The sequence below is a fragment of the Podarcis liolepis genome (assembly GCF_965112155.1).
Source record: "Podarcis liolepis genome assembly, chromosome: 3".
NCBI lineage: Eukaryota > Metazoa > Chordata > Lepidosauria > Squamata > Lacertidae > Podarcis > Podarcis liolepis.
This window is the reverse complement of record NC_139557.1, coordinates 51,358,687-51,382,533: the sequence shown is the minus strand read 5'-3', so window position 1 is coordinate 51,382,533 and position 23,847 is coordinate 51,358,687. Positions and strand designations below refer to the sequence as shown.

Genomic DNA, 23,847 nt, shown 5'->3' with positions numbered 1-23,847 from the left:
CATTAAAAAGATAATGTTAACATATCATTTTGTTTCCCCAGGTATAAAGTTACTGGATTAAACTACAGCATTTTCCAAAACAAAGGCTTTAGGCTCCAGCATTGTACTGCTAATCCTACCAGAGATTTTCATTTGTATCTGAGTAAAGCAGGGTCATATTTCCAACTCAAAGAAGTGTTTTTCAGAAGATGAAGTGTTTGGAAGAACAAAGTTATCAACTTAATTCCACACTTCCTCACAGCATTGAGCAGATTTAATAGTTCTTCATACGGTGCTTTTAATGGGCTTGATGAGATCAAACCCTAGTACAATCTGAACAATACCTTTACCACTTTGTAGGCTATGACAAGAGAACTAATACTGAAACTCAGTGAACCGGCAGTTGCCACTAGCAGTGAAAGAATTAATCATCATAAAAACAAAGGTCTCTCGAACTTAAAGAGAAAGTCTCCAAGGAGAACCTTAACAGGTTTGCCGTCTCCATTCAAAAGAGTGCTAAAATCATCTGTCTCCCGGACAGGAGTAGGAAGAAAATTTCTTACCAAGGTACAGTCCACAAATAATTCCAGCTGGCAGCGCAACGTTTCAGGTAAGTCTCACACATATCTACAGAGTAAACATTACTTCTTCCACTGGCCGGGTTCAAGTAATACCAATAGAGCTAGCTTCTTTTGCTTCTGCTTCTGGCTCTGTCTTTACTGTCAGACAGGTGCTGCTGCACTTACTGCTTCAACTTCTTTGAAACACTGGAGGGCTGAATGTTACGATACTTTCAGTCTGTGTTAACCAAACAGACTCTTCCTTTCTCCTCCCTGTTTCAGGTTTCCTATTAGCCACTCATCTGATTTACTCACAGTCACGGCTGCCAAGAGCAGGGGGTGGGGCTATACCTGTAACTCACACAGGTATATCCAATGAAACTCTGATCCAGACAGAAGGAATTTTTCCTTTCAGCAGATCACACCAATACAGTTTTTCCTGTTAACACGTATGTCTGCTAACATTCTGCTGGCATCCAGCTTAACTCACATGCAAAAGGACAAACATTTGGTGGTGTAACACTAGAAACTATGACCTAGTGCTTAAATCTGTTCATTTTAACTGGGCATTTTTTGAACAAACATGCTTACAATTTCCAAAAAAAAGTATTTACAACAATATTGTTCTCCAGGTTGCATATTTTCTTACAATTCTGAGTAGTTTTATATTTTACAAGGTAATCTTACACATGTGTACTGAAAAGTAAGCCCCACTGAGTCCAACAGGACTTGCTCCAAGGTAAGTGAATGTAAGATTTCAGCCTTAACTTTGCACTATTTTAAAAGTGCATCATTTCAAAGTGGAAACTAAGCCTGTCCCTGCTTTAAGAGAGAATGGGTCATATGCTAACAGAAAGAAAAGTTCCATCAGTGATGCTTTCATTAGACACAATCACTTAAAGAGCATGTTGCTGATCAAAGAAGTATTGGTGTGAATATAATTAAGAGGAACATGTGCTGTTTCTTTTTCCTCCTCTCCCTGTTAGTGAATTGCCTTGAAGGAAGGACATCCTGTGATGATGGCATACAGTGTCCTGTTTGTTTATTATTAAGCGCACAGACCTTGCATTCCTATTTCTCATTACCAAACAAACCAGATGCCTAACTTCCTTCAGTGGTCCTTGTCCTTCATTGAGGAATCCTTCAGCTTACAACAGTTATGATGATGCATAGTTCCAATTATAGTCACTCACAATATTACAAACATCATCCAGTCAGTTCACCAAAGGACAAGTCTCCTACTTTTCCTTTTTACATCACATCAGCAGACATGTTTTTATTATTATTATTATCATGCCTTTCCTCTTACGTGGGCAGAAACTTGTTTTGACTTGCTATAAAAATGCAAAACACAACTACCTGTCTATATGGAAATCTGCATTGTTCGAAGAAATGTCCATTCTGTCTGATGCATACACCATACCATCACCCTCCTGAAGTTCTTACAGAAGAAGGTGAAAGGGATTATATGTCATTCTAGGTGACGCAGTACTGAGAATAGTACATATCTGTGTAAAGACCTTTGGCATCTTCTAATAGAGAAGTACTCATACCGTTGGACATAAGTAGGACAACAGCGCCAAACAAGTGTCCTGGCTTAACTGTTACTGGTACGTAATTCCACAAGAAAGGTGGTAAGGGCATCACGCTGATGGGTATAAAGGTAATTGGATATGCAGTAGGAAGAAACATTTGTTTAAAGCAAAGAAATCTGGCCACCTTGACTTGGGTAATTAACTGATGCTGAGATAGAATCAGAGGACTATTAACAACAATAGAGGCTACTTAAAAACATACTCAGCATTGACATAGTAAGTCTGTGGCCTATAGATATATGGTAACCCACACACCAACACATTCCTGTAGCTACTCAGAAATACATTGATTTGGGGAGGGATCTTCATAACCTCAGCTTTATCACATGGCTGGAAGTTACAGATGGCTAGCTCTCCAAATCAGGAGTATAAATTAAAATGACCACCCCACAGCTAATGGTTGTCTCTTTTCATTCAGGGTGGCCAGAGATCAGTTTCTGTCTATTGCTCCCATAACATCTGTGGGAACAAATCATGTAAATCATGTGACTGACATGGTTTCTTCCCACCATGTCACTGTCCTACAGTGATGGGCAACCTCAGATATCCATGGCAACTGACATGACAGCTTCCTATAAATGTTACTGCTAATAAGCAACAGAACTTGTCCTACAGAAGCAGTGAACATGCAACTCATGTAACATGAAGTGGCCTGAGTCACTTCACATGGAGTGGAAAAACAATGTAGTCATACTGAAGCTGTCTACCCCACCCACTATACCAAGATATAAGTCTCACTTTGACATGGATATGTCTCAGAGCTTTCTAGGTCCCTGGTAAATTTAAAATAAAAAGAAATTACAAAAACAAAATTATTAACAAACAACTTTTCAACGCAGGCTTTTTCTTGCCCCATCACTAAAAAAGAATGGTGATTCTTCTTGCCTATCATGAAATAGCTATTTTGCTTTTCATTTGATTGAAACAATGACAGTGGGCGTTGGAAGGCTAAACTCTGTTTGCCCACCATTGATTGTGTGGGCACTGATGATATTCAGCAGAGTACAAAAGCGAGCTGCCGGCACAGCATTAATTACCACTGTAGAGCACAGTTGCAGTTACTGTTCCTATGCACATACCTGCGTTACACTAGGACTAAGGACACTTAGGATCCAATCTCTGTTCAGCCATTCAATATATGCTAGACTAACCTACCACAGCAGTTAAAATGCGGGTGGGAGAAAACCATGTATGCTAGTTTAAAAAATTGAGGAAATTTTATATAAAAGGTGGAGCTCATATGTGATGCCGCAATGAAAAATGAGATATACCACTTCCCCCTGCCCCTTTTGCCTTGTGGTTACATTGTCATCAGTGTACAGTGGTACCTCAGGTTAAGAACTTAATTCGTTCCAGAGGTCCGTTCTTAACCTGAAATGGTTCTTAACCTGAGGCGTGCTTTCGCTAATGGGGCCTCTTGCTGCCGCTGCACCACTTATCCTGGGGCAAAGTTCTTAACCTGGAGCAACCACTTCCTGGTTAGCAGAGTCTGTAACCTGAAGTGTCTGTAACCCGAGGTACCACTGTATCATGGAGAGTTGCAAGAACTGCATAACACTAACTGTGACTGTTCAGAAGGGATTGCAGCTTTTTAGTGACATCCCCCCCCCCCAAGGCTTCATATGTACATAGGTCTTTCTTAGTAAAAGTACTGGATCAGAATATCAGTACCTCCAGCAAAACAAAGTGAAGATGAACACATAACATAGCAAACATATCAGATTAAAGGTGGCAAATAGGACATAGCTTCTGTCCCTTATATATGCACACAGCCAATGATTTCATGACTTGTGTGCGCGCACAAACGTGTGCTTGTACCTATATTTATCAAGGTGTGAATGACTTGACTGGCAGTTTTTTGTTTTTGCATAGGATTCTCTCATAGCAGTAGGTGCTGTCATCTAGAAATTGCACTCTCAGTGTTGTTCATTTCAGAAAAAGGACTTTTTAATCATTTTCATTTTCCCCTCTTTGCTCACAGAAAACCTCAACTACCTTATTAGTCAGCATTTCTGAGACAGGTCTCTCTCTCTCTTTCTCTCTGTATGTGTGCAATAGCTTGCAGTCCAGCAGCAAATCATGAATGGCTCCAACAGGCGCTGATGTCAGAAACTCTCTCTTCACCCCCACCCCACTTCCTTTGATGGTATCAGCCACTCTAGCTCCACAGTAAACTGATGCTACTCAAGCTTCAGCTGCAGCTGCTGTTTTCTTCAACATTTTTTTTTATTCCTATGCATATACATCATTTTAAAAAGGGGGGGTAGCAGGAGCAAGAGTGCAATGCACCTGGAAAATGGCTGGAGAAACTTTCTTTAGGGGCCTTAAAGTGCCCCAAAGATTAACACACAGCTATTTTCACATCCTCCCCCTTCTTACACAAAGAAGGTCAGTGACAGAATGACCACATCAACAGAAGCAACAAATCCCTTCATTTTCCTCCTCCTCCATATTGGCATTGTTATGGCTGTAAACATTTGGGAGGCAACCAGATCATGATCCTAAAAATGAGGATAAAGGCACCGATGCATGCCTTTTACAATGTGACATGCTTAAAAAACAAATCCTAATGTACTCTCCTCCAATTTATTCTTGCATTTATATCCCGTTTTTTCTTCCAAGGACTAGAAGGTGGTGTACATGGTTCGTTCCCTTTCATGAGGAAAATTAATCTGGTCACTTCAGGCCCCTCCAAATCTGGAAACAACAAAATGCTCTGCACACTTCAAATGCCAGCTTGAGAGCAATAGTACTCCAAGATGCTTTCTTGAGGAAGCAGCTTTTCAGATGAAGAATAAGAGTGCATTCCAAATTTACCTAAGGTTTATTATTAGTATTATACGGTGTCAACACACACCTCATTTTTGAAAGAAAAAAATGTGCATGGTGCTACGTTATTTATCTTATTCCTTGCCATATGTTGAAGTCAGAGGCTGCCATCTGGATGTGGAAGATGTCACTGAATTGCTTTTTTACACCTTGTGCTAAAGGGTTGCATGAGAAATATCAAATCATGCAGGATGACCACCGGGGTTGTGGGGCCCTCTGGAGCTGATTTGGGGTGGGGGGGGGAGAGAAAGAGGGCAAGTCCACTTATGCAACAATAGATGTTGCCTGCATCGTGCAAGCATTTGTGGGACAATGCTACTGGCTATTTTCTTTCCACCCATGGAAAGATACTAAATGTCCCAGAGGTAGCAATCCATGGGGAGAGCTAGATTTATTATAATATATACGACCCTTCTCCTGCCTCATTGTGAGTCTAAATGAATGCGCAAAGCATTGTAACTTGTTCTGGAATACCCAGTACTAGCTAAATTCCACTTAGTTTGACATTCATTCCCTTCTTAAAGGGATTCTAAAAACATGATAACTCTAACAGAAAATGCTTAGGTTTACCAGCTAGCTCTGAATAAATACAGGTAAAGTTTTGTATCTCCCTTTTCAATCTTGCCCACTGGATGAACAAGCAGATGTTGCATTAGGGATCCTAATGTGATGACTATATAATCAGTCATTAATCATACCAATGTACATACATTTCTTAATATTTCTTTATAGCTTCTTCTATCAAATATTCTCCCCTCTTTACAGATAAGAGAATCAAAGTTAATATGTGGCAGCTTTTCCAAAGCCACCTGCAAAGTACATGCATTAGCAGTAATTTGAACTCAGGACACGTTTCTATCCATTGAATTGACTTAATTAATTGAAGATGTTCTGATGATTTATACTGTACATTTTGTTTTAAAACAGGGTTGGCAACAAAGGAAGAGAACAGGCACAAAGACTTCTTAGAACTTAAAGTGTGATCAATGGTTGAAGAGGTGTGGCTGCATTACATTTAGTGGTGAGTAATAAGTGGTGACCTTAAGGAGTTTTGCAATTGCTATTTGTTTTTAAGTAAGTGTCTCTTGAAATAACATTATACAATCTCCTAGCTGAAATGCACTTATGAACATCACTTACTCCTACAAACCAACCCTTAAGCAGAATGGAACAACAAAACATACTCTTTAGAAACCGATTGCCTTAATTCCTAAAGGCACTCCATTACCATTGATCACATTTTCTTACTCTAAGAAAGTTATCCCTTTTCCTCATTCTCTGCAGAGGTGGTTTTCACTTCCTACCTATCTGACAATGGTGGTTGCACCCTTTCAATCCAGTCAAACTGGCATGTATCAAAACAAAAATTTCATCTGTTCTCATTAAATAGCTGACACCTTATCCTTCTTTCCAAATGTTGTAAATGTTTGCTTTGCAAAATCCAGGAAAGCTTTTAAAACAAAGAGAACCGAGAGCCCTCCTTCCCTCCCACTCCCCCTTTATAATGATGCATCTCTGCTTATCTGCTCGATTATCAACAGGCTATTGTTTTCCCACTGGGGCTCATTGAGTAAGGTTGACCTAAGGAAGGTTAATGTTCAAATAGGTGTTTCTCAGTTCCAGCAAAAGAATACAGGTTGCTGACAGAAAGGCATCACAAGGGTCTTCATCCTGACTTCCTTAAGAAGACAACATGTCAAGGAAGTGGTGTGTGTGTGTGTGTGTGTGTGTGTGTGTGTGTGTATGTGTTGGAGACTACCAAAAGGCCAGGCCTGTTTTTGTTTTTTATTTTTACTTCTTTTGCATCTCCCAAAACAACAACTTTTAAAGAAAGACACTGTCCCCTAGAAGAGATAATCCCACAATGGAGAGTCCATTAGAGGTATTAAGGCACTGGCAGCAGCCTGATCTACAAGAGCAGCTCTGTCCTGACAATAGACAATTAAAGCTGATAAATCTGAACTACTTGTTGCTGTTCTAATTCCTTGTAATTGTGTGCTGCTTGTCCCTGCCTCCTGCACACAGGGATGAAGCATGCTTCTTTAATCTCCAGAGTACCTGACCTAGTTCCTATGTGGTCTTTTCAGGACCTGTTTTCTTCCCATCTGGACCTCTCTCCACCCCTTCCTGCCTCCTCCAAAAGCACAGAGGAGTGTTAGCAGAGAGGAAAAGAGAAAACATCAGAACTCAGCACCAGGATAATATTTCTGTAACGCCAAACAATATTCTAATCTGCAAACAGCAGCCAATTTTGCCACTTTGGCAAAATTGTGATTAAACTGTACTTTTTGTTATTAAAAGCTCAACAAGTGGAGCACATGCACAATGACAAGCCATATTGTCTGACCAATACTGGCTGCCAAACTTGGACGTTACACTTGTGTCTCTCTGTGTGTTTTCATACACCACCCACACACTTTGAGATTTTACTTCTATCCATTCACTGGTATGTGTGTGTTCAACTAGATTATATAGGTTTTTTTGAGTGCATTATTCTTCCGATAAGCTATATACATAAGAATACTGTTATGCTAACAAACACTGCAGTTCTAACCATACCTACTCAGAAGAAAGACGTGCTGAATTTAAATGGGGTTTACTCCCAGTAAGTGGAGCTAGGAGTGCTGCCCTTCAGCAAATTGAATCCTAGGCCTTTCATATAGTTCTCACAAGACAGGTAATTATTTATGTTTGTTTGTTTGCATAATAGCAGAGGAAACTTTGTATATCTGCATCTACTAGATTCAAAACAGCATAATTAATCCTCTTGCGGAGCTCAATTAATAATTTCAGGGTGCCTGGGTTTGGCAGCACAGGAATAAGAAAATATGGTTGTAGGAATGCCTACTGGTCTTAAAAATTCTATACATTTATTTACATCTGAACATACTTTGGAGAATAATCTTGGAACTAATGCCTATTTCCGAGTTAGCAGCATTCTACCCTCTTATTTCCCAAGTGCCTCTTCCTCCACCTTCTTATGCTAGCAGAGCTGACAGAAGAGACTTTTATTTTATTTCCCCATGCAGCATGGCTTAATGTTTTGCGACAGCTTGTTGTTGGATTTTTTGGACTGGAGTCCTAATTGTCACAGGCTTCTCAAAACATTTCATTTACAGTTTTACCAGGAATACTTTCATGTGCAGAGAGTGGAGAGTTCCACTGTGCTGCCCCCAGTCAAGCTGTCAGTAATGCCGTTTGCTGGCTTCTTTCAGTTGTCCAAGTCAGACGGGCAGGAAAGCATCACCCCTAATGTTTTTACAGTACTAATCTCCATTTGTTTTAAATAACGTTTTAAAAATAAGTCAGTAGTCTCTCTCTATTTCAATAGAACGTTACTAATAAAATAAAAATAAGAAACCTACTTATGTTTACCATTTCACTTGTAGCCTAGTCTAGCTCCCCACCACCACTAGCACTTCTGTACTAGAAACAACAATACTTTTAAACAAAGAAATTATGGAGACTATAGATAAGGTTACTAGAAATGACAGCTCAGCCTATATTTCAACATATGAAGCTTTAGTTAACTAAACAAATGAAGAAGTGCTTTCGAATAATAATAAAAAAGGGGGAGGGGGGAGGAACAGCTTGTAATAGAGAATGTCCTGGATCTTTTGTTTCCATTTAGGATAACAACTGGGCTTTGCAAAGAAAAGACAACAGGCAGTTCATACTAAATTGGACCTGCCAACTGCTAGTTAGAATATTGCAAATAATTTACTTTCCATGATAAAAGCAAAAGCAAGCAGCACCCAGCAGGGGCCCAGCTGATAAAACTGTGTCAAACTCAAACCATTTGTCAACTGGGAAGGAAAAGAACAGAGCTGAAAGATGGACTCAGGAAACAGATTTATCTGGTGCAACACATTAACTAGTATAAATACCATGGGAGGAGGGAGAAAGTAAACACATTTATTCAGTATCTCCAGCTAGCCAGAAGAAGAATCACTCACGTAACTCACTGCCCGTGCCACCCAAACACTCATTTGTCACAGAACAGTAGCATTTTTCTTTTGTGTACAACGGGAGTGTTGTTTAATGCATAGCACTGAAAGGTTTTAGTAGCGCACACACACACAAAAAGTGTGGTTAAACAAGGCAAGATGCAAATTCCTACCATTTTAATCTCAAAGCAATAAAACTTCAGGTCATAAACACATGAGGTAACACCTACTAAAACTTCCATCTATGTTTTGCACTTCTGTTTACTGAAGTAAACTGATGTTATAGGAGGGATACCAAAAAAGAGGAATGCAATGCAGTGCTATGAATGCTATGAACTGGGACTGTACCCAAACAAAACAGAAAACTTTTTTTTAAAAATGCTAGCCCTTTTCTTTGCAAAGACATTCGTTTTGAACAGTTGCATGTAATTTCCGTTATGAAATAGTGTTATGAAAACAGACAAACGCAGGTTGCCAAAGCTAACTGGAATGCATACACAAGAGGTTTTCTTTTAAACTAAAGTAAAAAAACCAACAACATAGCAAAAGGTATACTGTAAGACAATTAAAACCACAGTCAGTTAATACATAAATATTAATCTAATGCAGTATATTCTTTAGCAGTACCTTTGAACAGCCATGTAGGACAGGTTTCCAATCTTCGTTCATGCATCCCAAGGTTTTAGTCCGTATATGTGTCTTCTCTCACTCACTCATTCACTCACTCATTCACACACCATGCACACACATGCACACATTAACACGCAGGACACATGCTCTCTACCTCTCACACTGAGACACTCCTCTAACCCTGTCTGGAGCCGAGCCTTGGATTTTAGAATTTCCTCCTGTGAGAAGATTTCCCCCCACCCCTTTCCTTCTACTCCACCCCATTCAGTAATTAGGCTTAACAAGAGCAATTAACAAAATAAACTCTGCTTAGGCTGGTGGTCTGATAATTCTGATTACCAAGACCTTTGGGAAATAATCAAAAATATTTAAACAGATACTTTCACAGGGGCTTAAAAAACCCACCTTTTCTGTCACAGCTTATTGCAATTATTTGCAGTTTGGTTGGAGATTGGATAGCATGATCTCATTCTAGTGGCTTCAATATGTTATATTTTACTGAATTTTACTGAAAAGTTGCAATAGTTTAATAACATCAGATAATTTAATAATGCAAAATAAATAATGTGTTGAGATGATCAAAATGTTTTGAATTGTATTTATTGCATTTTATTGTTTGCGTTTTGATATACCCCTGTAAACCACCTTAGGAAGTGTTTTATTTTTGAAAGGCAGAATATGCATTTGACAAATAACTTAAGGAAGGTACCAGCACAAACTTTGTCTGATTGAATTTTCCATTATCTAATAATATGACAGTAAAACACAGACTTGAGCAGTTTTTTAAAAAATCTTTCATTTATTTATCAATGTAAAAAGACAGTCAAGTACTAAAATCATGAAACAGTGTCCTTAATAAATATATTGTGTTCCTACACAGACTCGGTGCCTTTCCTACCTAATAAAGACATTTTACCTGAGATGTACATTGATTGAATAAAATATGGGCTTTGCTTTCATCCCTGACTTTTGGATTGGATTCAGGACTAATGGGAATTGTTTCAAAACCAAAAACCAAGTATCTTTAGCTTACTGATAGAAATGTCAGTAAACTATCAGCTGTTTGTGGCAACTTTCTGTTTCTGCAGTACAGTTCACCTAAAACGTAAAGACCCCAATCCAGAGGACTACTGCAACAGCTGAAAGTTGTGTGTGTACTGCCACACTTGCACATATATAACATTCATCTGATCACAGCAACCCCATTTCTTCTAAAATGTTCAGAGATTCACGTTAACAGGTGCTGGTGTTGTATATCTACAATCTGCAACAGTTCCCTCTTGTCGTTAGGTGATATTTATATTAGCAGAAATAAATAATACGTTGCTCATATACAAACCATATGCACTGTTTTCTGATCACTTGTTGGGAGAAAAAGGGGAATGTGCAAGCAAGACTAAATTTCCATAAGTGGGAAACAGCAGTGGGGAACATGTGGCTCTCCAGATGTTGCTGGACTCCAGTCAGTCCCAGTGAGGATGGCCAATGGTCAGGGATGATGGGAGTTGTAGTCTAGCAACATCTGCAGGCATAGGAGCCAACTCTGAGGGGCAGAGGTCCCTTCACCCCCCCAATACAATATTTTAGCTTCCTTCCCAAACTTGATGGGCATTGCCAATAAAATGGTGTGTGTGTGTGCTGCATCTTATGATTGTGCGGGGCAGGGCTTACCTGCCCCCCCCCAACATTTTATTTAAGTTGGCACCCGTGTCTGCAGGGCCACAGGTTCCCCATCCTGCTTTAAAAAGATACTGGTCTCGTCAGACTGGCCATCTCAGGTAAGGTGAGGTGTTTGAATTGCAGTAATGAGCCTGCAGCTTTCCACTTTACTCAAACAACTTTGGAGTGAGGACAAAGAAGGTAAGGCACTTTCCCCTGAAGAGCTGGAGTACTGCTATAAGAATGTGAAGGGCAAAGCCATGACATGTCCAAAGAATTTAACTATTATTTTTCTATTTCTACCCTGCCTCTCCATCCAGTAGCATGAAGCATGAAGGCTTTAAAGTAAACAATGAGCTGACATATGTCCATATATCAGAGGCGTAGCTAGGGGGGCGGGAGGGGCAGGGAGTACTGGATGCCACACCATGGGGGACGGCACTTACTGTGGGGCCTGCAGCACACCAGAGCCACGTCTCACCTGGAAGTGACACAGTGGCTTGGGTGCCTAAAAGCTCTGAACTGCCCAAAACAGCAGCGTGGGGCTTGCTTCTGCCCACCACCTCCCCTTCAGCCACCCTACAGGCTCCACACAGTGAGCCCTGCCCCGGCTCGCCCTGCCCAGTGGGCAGCTTGCCTCGGCCCCATGGATGGCTCTCTCCAGCACAATGCCAACGAGCCACCCTGGGTGCCTGAATGGCTAGCTACGCCGCTGCTTATATCTATACTGTTGACTGCTTCATAAGACAGAATGATTATATACAGAAATAAAATAAATTAATAAAATCTGTAGGGTAAGTCCAACTAACTTAACTCAGAGCAGTTCCTCAGTAATACGTCTATACCATGGGTAGGCAAACTAAGGCCTGGGGGCCGGAGCCGGCCCAATAGCCTTCTAAATCCGGCTCGTGGATGGTCTGGGAATCAGCCTGTTTTTACATGAGTAGAATGTGTCCTTTTATTTAAAATGAATCTCTGGGTTATTTGTGGGCATAGGAATTTGTTCATCCCCCCCCCAAAATAGTCCGGCCCCCCACAAGGTCTGAGGGACAGTGAACTGGCCCCCTGCTGAAAAAGTTTGCTGACCCCTGGTCAATATCAACACCACACAGACACAATATCCTCCAACCCTCAAACCTAATTAAAATAAAATTAATTATTAAAATTAATTTTATAATTTTATGGCAAACATTTTATAGTGTGCAATTGTATATTAGTGCATGCTGAATATTCTGAAATAATGTTGTTACGAATACAAATAAATTTTTCAAAATTCCCTATATGGAAAGTACAGTGCACCATAATATTCTTACTTGAACCTTCCCACAAGCCAGGCAATTGGTAGCAAGTAAGTCTGGAGCTAGAATTAGTTGCATAGAACAGCCACTAACCTGAAGACTTCCCTTCCATAGGCCACTTCAGTCATTCAAGTAGACTACATTATTCAATGGGGTTATAGCCTTTGATGATACAAAAGCTTCTTTAAACCAAAAATTTAAAAAAGACTGGAAATGTGTGGGAAGTCTTTAAAACCGACACTATCATGTAAACCACACAATTGCCTGGGTTTCGTAACAAAGGATTACATTGGCTGATTTTGTGGTGCCTGAAAGGGCATGCCTTCTCCTCAGCTGAGCCAAGCTTACAAAAGTTTCCCAAGTTCTGAAGGTAAAGCCTTGAGGAAGAAAACTCTTTCCTCATATATTTTATTTGCTGTATTAACCATGCACTGGATTGTTTCTGGGCTTCTGCACTTACATCATAGCATACAGAAGTGCACACCATGTGTTTTGGACGACAGCTCCTCAAAGATCTCTATCATGCACAACATTTTTCCTACATGGATCTAGATAATGGCAGAGGAGGAAAGCAGATACATCACATGTTTGCTCCTCCTCTGCACATATGTAAATAAGGACGCCATCACTTATAAAAGGGTTAGGATATTTCAAGGAGAAGTTGCAATGCCTGGCCACTAGCATATAAGGTGAGAAAGATGCCTCACTACTCTGTGTCTTGCCTTGATCTCCTCTCCCCACCAGGAAAAATGACAAGCTGAATAGTATTATTTATCAGCACAAAAAAAAAAACCACAGGGTTTTTTGTTGCCAGATTGGAAAATAAATCTGGCATTAGCACCCCATTCCTAAACTTTCAACAGTGATAGAATATTACATACACAAACCATAGGACAGGAACAGAATGCCCCCCTCCCCCCCACCAATCAAAAACTGTTTTTGAAATTTGCTTATGCAGCAAAAGTTGTGGGAGGGTGGAAAAAGCAGCTGCTTTTGAGAAGGAGCAATTAAAAACTCTGCAGTAGCCATGCAGAAATGCTTGCAGATTTTGGCCGATATCTTGTGCTGTTACACTAGGAGTAAATGAAGCATGTAAGTGTTCAAACTACAAACAATGGAATGTTGAATCAAGGCAAGACATACACGGTGGAGCTGGCAGTAAGTTCAAAAAGACTGGACTGACCATGCTGATGTAATGCATGACAGAGAGGTTAAGGGCCAGCTAAAATACTCTGGCCTACATGTTAAGCTGCCAGGAAATGTAGGGCTGCCATACATCCGGATTTTCCAGGACATGAGATTTCAAAGGCGGAATTGTTGTCTTGGGGGCAGTTTCTGAAATGCAGCGCTAGGAAATGACACAGCAGCAGTGGCTTCATAAGAACTAAGGCTTGTACTACTGAAACAGGAATGTTAAGACAGCTTGCCACAGAAAACTCAGTCTTCGTTGGCACGATGCAAGCAAACCACATAACTGATTTATTAATTTCATTAATTAAAAGTCACTAAATGCATGATGCACGTCAATTTAGGAATTATTTGCTGAAACAGAAATACAAAAAACCCACTCTTTTAGGTTTATTGTTAAACAGAACAACAATTATTGTGTGATCTTTTTTTTAAACTTCTATTATTTGCTAGTTTCAGGAAATGGTCGATGGACATGGGTTATCCAGAAGGATTCGACAGCTTTCAATTACATTATTTTCGTCAATTAGTCTTAAGGAAAATAACACTTCTATTAATCATTTCAATTAACGACAAGCACCGCATGACACCAGCACCACAGCCCATATGCTGCGCTCCAATCACCCAAATATTAAAGCCTTTTTAATTGATTTATCTAAAGAACATTCAACAGACTCAAGGTGGCAGCCAGCCAGGAAATCCCGAAAGAAGATGACAAAAAGGTGGGGGTGCTAAACCCGTTTCCCAATTTGTTTTTCCTCTTTCTCCAGGGTTCACTGTTAATCCAATCACAGCCCATAAAGCTCGCCTTTTAATAAAATAAAATAAAATAAATAAATAAATAAATAAATAAATAGATAGATAGATAAAGGGGCACACATGTTGGCTTGTCATCTGCTTGGAGAAGCCCCCCTTCTCCCACAGCTAGCTGTCCAGTTAAGAGAGGGCTGCTGCGTACAGCAGCACATTTTTATCCAGCAGAAATATTTAGCTTGGCTACCCGCCAAGGAATGCTGGAAGAATAGAATGAATTAGGGGATTTACCTTCCACGTGCTTCGCACGCGTCACTGAAGAGCTTGCTTCTTTTCTTTCTCTCCACCCCCCACCCCTCCCCGCCCCTCTCTTTCCTTTATCAAATATCTCCTACAGTTAAAAAAGTACAGCCTGAAATAGGAGCCGACACGTTACCAAGTTTGGTCACAGTGGCGCTATTCTGTGCAAGGTAGACATTTCCCTTTACTGTTGAAATAAAACCTTTGCACCTAGAAAAGCTTAGCTTGTCTTGTACACTACTTCATGTGAGAGGTTTCTTTTTCTTAAGGGACCGTTCACTTTATGCAAAGATTCTTTTCACAGAAGAGCTAGTGATTTGAAAACGTATTCCCACTAGACATTAATATACTAAACTTAGCTTTGTTGATATAAACAAGGCGGGTTGTTCTGTCCTGTGACTGCAGGGTGTTTATATGGGCTTTCCTTTGTTTTTCTTATGACATTTCCTAGCTTCTTGACTGGCCTGGTTTTATTTGTATTGGCAAGTAAGACGGAAAGAGTTAATATAAAAAAAGGCAGTTCGGGAAGCACCCTATATCGCCACTGACTGAGCTCTTAATGTGAGAAGCTAGGATGATGTTTTAATAGTTCAACAGATGGTGCTACTATACATATTGTACAGAGATAAAGGAAGGCTTCGCCAGCATTAAATAGGAGAGCTTCTAACCAGCTACAATTCAATACTGTGCATGCATGCATGTCTTTCCTGAGTTTATACCGCCAGGATGCTTTTTAAGTTAAATGAAGAGGTATGCTTCTTTCAGTTAAGTGTACATAGCACAGTCAATAAGCAAGCTATTTTAGTGGAATTGGTGGCGTTCTGTAATAATATATATATATAATTTCAAGATACCACTCAGCACGTTAAGCTCATCTGCACTGCAGCCATTAAAGTGCTGGGGGTAAATGGGGAAGGATGGCAAAATGCAGGACTCAGGTAGGCATGCATGATTCACTGTTCTCCCCTTCCTTCTCGAAATACTATCCTTTTGATCAGCAGTGAATGGTGGGGAGAGGAAATTCTTGAAAATGTCGGCGGTTTCGCAGTCTTCTGATTGCATCTCTGTATCAGGACCAGCATTATCTGCCTCAACTATGCAATAGGTCAAATAAAAAAAGCTAAACACATTTTCTCAATGATTACCATTTCCTAGGAAATACTGCAATTCTGGTGCACAAAGGAGCCATATTGTGGGTGTTTCTCATATAACCTAGGTCAGCCTTCCCCAGCCAGATGCTTTGGACTCCCAACTCCAATGAACTCCAGCAAGTAGGGCTTTTGCTGGCTAGGGCTGATGGAAATTGTCATCTAAAGGATCTAGGAGGGCACCAAGTTGGGGAAGGCTAGCCTGGACCCTTCCAGTGTTAACTGAATGTCACAGGAAGGGCACAAACTGTTGCATTTCTCACACTATTCTGATTATGCTAAAATAAAATTTGCTTTGGATTGATTAAAACTGCACTTTATATTTCCAATAAATCTTGCTTATATTCTGCGTGCACAAAAATACTAATGGAGGGGTGCGGAACCCCAGTTACCAGGGCAAAATGCAGCACTCAGGCTACACCCGCTCCCCATCTGTAGCTTCTCCCCAACAATCCTGCTTTTCTTCTGTCTTGAGAATTTATGCTTGACTCAAATGTGTCCTTGAACTCTGATACTGTTTCTTCCTTGCCTATTCGGACATGTGAGTGTGTGTAAAAACAATCCTACTGTGCAAACGTAGAACTAACATTCATGGCCCTACACACCACTAACATGAGGCTCCTAGAAGCTTGCCTAGAAGGAAATGTGGCCCTCAGACTATAATATGTTCCCTGTCCTTGTGCTAATGGCAGATACTAGACATGCAAGACACTATACCATTTATCACCTGTTGCCTTATCTGCCATTATGCACTATAGGCAGGGACAGTAATCCTGCAGGTTTTAATTTCAGACATGGAATATTTCAGTTCTGCTGATATAGACAATTACTTTGAACCCATTTTCTGTCCAATTCTGACTTTCTGTTGGGGTGAAATCATCAATGATTGGATGTGTGAAATCTAGCTACGGGATTGAAGATTGTTGCCCATTTATTGTTGATTCAGCTCGTACTTGTGACTTGCCACAATACAATCAAATTTGTGGTGATTTAATTATTTTTATATTTACAGTCTGATAGACAAAACTGATAATTTTCTCCAACCCCAAAGGCAGTTCTTTCAGGTAAAAATAAAATAAAATAAAATACAATTCTGCCAACACACACATTTGGAATGATACTTCAGTGAGATTAAATAATTACTGAATCTCTGTATTGTGTTTTATGTTTAATATCTTTGCAATTAATTGATCCCCACCCCCCAATGACTCTGAAAATTCAGGGCTGCACTCAACCTTCTGCAGCACCAGCATCTGTTGCAGATAATCCATCAATGGTTTTGAAATTGCCAAATGAAAATGCAAAAACCTCAAACTGTTAGCATTCTACTATTAAGACTGGTGTTTTTCTTTTCTTTTTAAATGCAGTTGGAAAACTGAATTAGTGCAATATGTCATTAAATTTTAAGACAAGGCGCCACCACTGAGGATGTCTTCTCTTGTAAACAAATAAGCAAATAGGCTTTAACCAGGCCCTGACCCAATAAATATTTATGTGATATATAGCCTTACACATACAGCATAGTGGACCTTTGCCCACATAGTATTATGTTCTTGATACTAACCTCGTGCCCAAATCAATCAATGTTTTTAACTGGCAAATTTCCATCTGTTTTGCATCTGAAATGATTACAAATCAGAGTGTTTAGGGTTGTACTGGCATTCAAATAATTCCCCAGTAGGGTTTATTTAATCTAGAGTTGAGATAAATATGTGGCGTAAGGCAAGCTCTACCAAATTTGTTATATTTAAATACAGTGTTTGAAATATGTATACAGACTTATTTCTTTTAGCAGCAAACAAAATTTGCAAGTCTAAAAGAAAACACAAACATGTCTTTTTCTGAAGCAGCAGATTTATCAGTGATTGGATGTTTGAACCCTTGCAGGTGAGTTTTAATAATATGCGTTTTAAAAACATGCAAGTTGTTGAATCACAATGCAGTAAATTGTCCTTCCACAAACCTTCCTTCTTCATTAAAATCTTATTTGCTTGGTAATCTCCTTTGATCGCTAAAGTTATAAGAATCCCCCTCTTTTGCTTTTGATACTATCAGTGTAGCTTTTGACCAGAGAGCGTGATGAATTAAATGTATGACAGATATGACAGGTGAGGAGTGCTTGGAGGGGGCTTAAACAGCAGGGATAAGACAAAGCCCCCATTTAAGAACAAAACCTCCACCCGATGACTAGCCCATTAATGACCAATCACAGAATCACTCTATTTGCCCTGTTGGACGAGGAGCAAGCCGATACTACAGACAAAGCTTTGTTAGCCACAGGGCAGTTGTTCAATCAGGCCACACAGCCAACTAATTGAAAAGTCCGTTCCCTGTTCCTGCTCCCTTGGTATTTGATACGCTGGACTTTTATAGGTAAAACTGCTCTCTTCCTATAATGTTATATCAAGTCATTCACCACAAATTTACAGCTGGACTAAGTGGTATTACAGTTTATAAACCTGAAAATCTATCTGCAGGGAATCCAGATAAGCCTCAGAGAGAAACAAGTCCCGCATTACAAATCCAAGGAATTTTGGAAGTCAATCCATTAGGATTATTGGGGGGGCAGGCCTTTGATTTTGGAAGTCAAAACTGCAAAAATAATAAAATCTTACAATCTCTCTTTATTATAACCTCTTTTTGAAGGCTGATTGTTTCATTTTTACACACACACACACACACACACACACACACACACACACAGTAATCATTTGCAATAATATTTGGAAGAGATTATTGGGCAGGAGGCCCAACAAAAATATTTGTTTTCCTGAGGTTTGTAATCACATGCTCTTTAAAGAACCAATTTTAATAACTATTAATACTCAATATAAAAATCAGATCACAAATATTTAGCAAACGAGCATATTATTCATCACTCTGGGATCATCTGAAAAATCTCACTGCTCCCCTTTAAGTATTCAATATGTATCAGAGATATACAGCATCATAAATAAACTGAACATTCAATACCCCAAGAGGATTAAACCAGAAAATGTGCTACAGAAATTTGAAAAGGCCTAGAGCACATGGGGAAAGAAGCCTCTGTTGGTATTGCATTTATACTATTTGTCTGTTAATAGGACAAAGTTTTCAATTGTAATTCTTTTCAGAAGTGTTAAATACTACAATTATATTTTCAATAAAGCCAAATGCGAGAAGAAAAAAATAGATATTCAAGTGGGCACTGTTGAAAATATAAAGTTTATCTTAATTTCAGGTTTATAAATGAGGATAAGAACAATACCTGTTCATCATTAGGTTCAGCTATAAAATGATGACGGTGATAATAATCCATATTTACTTATATATAATCCTGGCTTTGGTAAAGCCACACACTTTTCATTTTCACTATGAGAAAAAAGAGTGGATAGAAAAAATACTTTTTCACTCAGAAAAAGTGGCGACAAGGAAATGCAAATCTGAGCACAGCAGTTATCTTTTTAGGTAACAATTCCTTCTCATAAAAATGGGACAATTATGCTGTCAAGTCAGTTATAAAGGCTGATTAAAGCATTTCCAATTTGAAATGTGTAATGTGATATAAAATAATGGTAGCAGACTGAAAGGCAGAAGGCATGATTTTAAAAAGTTCTACATTTTTCAATGCAGATTTATTCGCAGTTTATGAGCAATACATGTAAATTGTCGTTGATACTGAAAGCCAAAGATATATATACAAGGTCCCCCCTATCTTTTAAAGAGGCTTGCTGTGTGCAGTTGTTTCCCCATACATGTTGCTTCAGCAGCAAACATAAAAGTTAACATTTAAAGAAACCATTCTAGGATAATACCCTTTCACATACAGCTAGGCAGTGCTTTTTTCTGGGGGTACGCAGGGGTACACATACCCCTAAACATTTTGTGAATCTAAGTTTGGCCTCATTGAGGGGCAGTATTTCAATAGGAGTAGGAAAATGAGAGTACCCCTAAACATTTTTTTAATAGAAAAAAGCACTGCAGCTAGGAATTATGCTCTCAGTATTACAGATGTAAAGGCAATTTCCTAATTCAACCCACTTGTCTCTTGTGATCTCTGCATCTCTAGTTTAGATTTCTAGTCAGAAATGTGAAGTAGTGTCCTATCCAAAATGCAGGCTCAAAGTCCTCGCTGCTCCACCTCCAAAAGCTGTCAATAGGTCTGGACTATGTCTGTCCACAGCTTTGCATTCATAGAGACCATTTGACAGAAGGGCAAGGAAGACATCCAGGAAAACTGCTTTCAGACCTTATCTGAGCAACAATACTTAACTTTCACCACCTGTGCATGGCTTCCGGAGAGAAAACAATCACACGTATTGTCTCCTTCTGGACAATAACCCCTAAACCAGCCTCCAGTTGATGCCAAATGTTTCTTGGTTTTTTTTAAAAAAAACTTATTTTTAGTCAGGACAGTATCTCTAGTCTTTCATCTCCCCACCCCTGCCCTGAGTAACACAAACCAGTCCATCATTGTATTATGCAATATTAGAAATATGGGCCTCATAGTTATTAATTGAAATCCCATGAAAATGGACAGGATGAGGCGCAGCGCCTGCTCTGAAGTACCCATCAAGCTCTTTACCTCTGCCAGACTCGTGGCTATCTGGAAACTGGCCCTGGTGCCACTGCCCTCGTCACCCATCTCCTCTGCCCGCCCGCCCGCCCGCCCACCTGACCGGACTTGCTCAAGGTGGCTCCATTAGACGCCTGGCATCAGCAGTGGCAGCAATGCTGGCAGCGCAGTAGCCCCCGCACCCAAGCCATACCTCTATTCATTGAAATCAAGTTATTGTACCTAAATTCAAGGTACTGTGGAAAATTAAGGGACTTTTTTTTAAAGTCACTTCACAGACCACACAGAATAGCTTATACTCTCTTTCTAGCAAGAACAATTCTATATTTGTTTCTAGCAAAAGGAGGGAGGGCAAGCAATTTTTGCAAATGCCCTCCTTTCTCCTGTAGCTGTCATGGATTGGCTGGATGTGGAGGGGGGGGTACCAGTTGGGCAACCCCCAAGGAGACTCCCAGGTGAAGGTGTCTCAGAGCCAGGGGATTTGTGTTAAGGTGATAATGAGTGGTCAGAGGGAGAAGAGGGGACAGACTGGGAGGAGGAGGTGTCAGAAGCTGAAGAGGCAACAGGATTTAGTGAGCAGGAAGAGGCTGGGGCAGAGAGCAGTCCAGATTCAAACCATTTGTATTCTGCATATATCTACGCTAGTATTTTAATGCAATCTGAGATTAACTGAATGGATGTATATATTATGGAAACGTGTGATCTGCTTTGTAGTAAGTATGTTTAGAGTGCTGGTGTGAAATATAGATATCTTTCTGTGTTCTGAAATTTTTGGTATATGAGGCAGAGCTTGCTCATTAAACACCAGTTTGTTCTTTCTCTCTCAAAGACAATTATTTTCCTCCAGTGATGACATTTTTCCTTTTTTGTAAACCATGTGCAGAATAATTTTATCCATTTTATTGTATTACAACCTGCAGAAAACTAGATTTTAACTGAGCTTCCTTCATTGCTAATTGGTCTGAAGTGTACAATTATGTCCTCCTTTACCTGGTAAGGGCATTTTGGATTTAACCAACCCAACTAATTTTACAAAAATAACATGATATGTAAAATAGGTTTGTTCCCTAGAGCTTTCTGCTTCCCTCCTATCAAAGATATTGAGTTCAATTTACAATGACCTCTGAATGACCTAAAAACCAAGTTTTAAAGGTCTTTGCCTCAGCTACCATCAGGAAGTGTCCCTCTGGAAATGCCTTTTGAAAAACACACACCACAAAGAGCAGTAACAGCTGAAGTGACCCAGGAGTCAATTCTTGATCCCTGTACAGGAGAATCCCCTTCACCCTTTTGGCGTTTCATCCATCTTCATTTGCTTTTACTTTTTGTCATTTCCTCTTGACTTGCAAAATGAAAGACAGAGGAATCTATGATTCTTCTTCTACCTCTTAACTTTTACAGCAAATACTACTTCCCCCAGTGGTACACAGAGTGCATTTAGCTGTGTTCTATTATTCTGTCAGTGTCCCTGTTTTGAAGATTCATGGGGCTGGAATAGGTCTCATAGGTCATTTAGTCCAACCACCTATTCAGTGCAGGAAATTCATAGGTACATCATCCTGAACAGACAGCTGCCCATCCATGGGGCGATTTACAGGGTTGTGGGTTCAAGCTCCATGTTGGACAAAATATTCCTACCACTGCAGAGGGTTGGACTAGAAAACGCTTGTGGTCCCTTCCCACCCTACAATTCTGTGATTCTACTTCCAACACAAATAGCAATTGTCAGGCAGGTTCAACTGTAATTAATGTATTGCGAAGTTCACATAAAGCAAGCAGGATCTGTATTTTTAAAAATAAACTAGATTTGCATGAAGGTAGCTGCTGCAATGCTAGTGAAATGTGAATGTTGGCAGCCAGGCTTAGGTTGTATTGTGCTGAGGACAAATTTGGGGGCTGGCCTTGATTCCTCAGGAGTGGTCTGGAGTTACTGAAGGGGCTCAATTGTCAAAATAATCATGCAACATTGTAGCTTTTGCAAGTCAAAGCAGTGAAGTGTAGGTGAACAGGTTTATAGTATGTGAGATTATTAATAAGTATACATCAGCCATGTATAACATTTGGAGCACACCATATAACAACACTGAGTTCTCTTTTAAAAAATTGTTTTAAATACACATATATGCATACACACACATATACACAGAGACTCTGCAAAGTTAGGGAAGGTTGGGTCATTGATGAGTATCCTGAATTTTGTGTGTGTGTGTGTGTGTGTGTGTGTGTGAAATAGAGATCCTAAAAGCAATCTCATTGGATCTGGAATACTTGGAGACCCCTGGACATAATGAAGTCTTTCAGCAACAGCAGTTCAGCAGTGTAACCACTTCAAGGAAATTTAAATGGGGGTGTTAGCTCTGTTTCATTTTCTGAGCCAGGTAGACTAACTCACAATACGAGTGGGAGGACTCCATGGTTTTCCTCCTCCTCTGAGGATCAACAACAGATTGGCCAGCATAGGAAGTCAGGATATTTAGGGGGCCTTTGTTAATACCTCTGTTGCAGATGTTTAATTATGTTTTGGCCTAGCTCAGTCCATAACTTGTCTCATGTCTTCCTTCTGGGGTGGGTGCCTATAGCAATTGATGTCTTATTATACATCTTTGACTAAGTAGTGAAAATTATAGAGGGCTTCTCAAAAGCAAACCCTGCATAATTATAAAGTAAATAAACTGCATATTCTTAGTATCAAGATAATCTTTAAGCAATTTCTCACACTCCTAAATGCATTCCTCTTATGTAAAACAGATGTATGTCTTTGGGGTAGGCTTTGTGTTTCATTCATGTACTGTGAAAGTTCCTTGTAATTAAAGGAGGAAATACAAATTTCCTTGTCTAGTTCTAAGGATAAATTCTTGAGATGTGGATGCTTGCGGGAGCAGGGTGAGAGAACACATGGGAAACTGAGGAACGTCTCTCTCTCTCTCCCCCCCCGCCCAAAAAGGAGAAACTGAAAAATGTTTGAAAAAATTTTACGAAGAAAACCCAAACTCTTAATATTTTTATTCTCTTTCCAAATGATGAGCGAAAACATTTTATTTCAACTGTTATGATAACTTCAAGTGTATTTATTTTCTTGCCTGATTCTCTATGATTGATAAGACCAGACAAACATGGTCTACAGTATTCAGTTTTGACATATCCAATGCGAATGTAAAAGGCGAAACATTTCAGGCTTCTGCATGGTTACTCAGATTCAGTGTCTACTGAATAGGCAAGAAGAAACCAATTTCCACACCTGTCAAAAATAGATTAATATCCTTGCTAATTGCACTTTAGGAATGGTCAATTAGTTCTAGTTAAACAGCTTTTGAAGAAGGGAGGGAGAAAGTAGGCTGGTATTGCCATCAGCACACATTGTTATATTGAATAGACCTGTGCTAGAAGCGACGTGTGCCTCTGACAT

General features: G+C 39.7%; 1 protein-coding gene and 1 long non-coding RNA gene across 5 annotated transcripts in view; one reads left to right on the top strand and one right to left on the bottom strand.

Moving 5' to 3' along the window:
• The window catches only part of PRDM1 (PR/SET domain 1), an 86,955-nt gene that overhangs the window by 22,143 nt on the left and 40,965 nt on the right, over positions 1 to 23,847 (bottom strand). The window contains exon 1 of one of the 4 annotated variants that reach the window (XM_083497665.1): positions 9,538 to 10,006. The exons of 2 other annotated variants lie outside the window; for them this stretch is intronic. The gene's annotated coding sequence lies outside the window, so the exon portion shown is untranslated. Of the gene's footprint in view, positions 1 to 542; positions 1,000 to 9,537; positions 10,007 to 23,847 lie in introns of those variants that run through there. One more of the 4 variants, XM_083497663.1, reaches the window with a different exon arrangement.
• On the top strand, positions 2,041 to 7,150 carry LOC310704382. Its single transcript, XR_014524751.1, has 3 exons — positions 2,041 to 2,149; positions 5,891 to 5,984; positions 7,051 to 7,150. It is a non-coding gene; the product is annotated as an uncharacterized lncRNA (long non-coding RNA).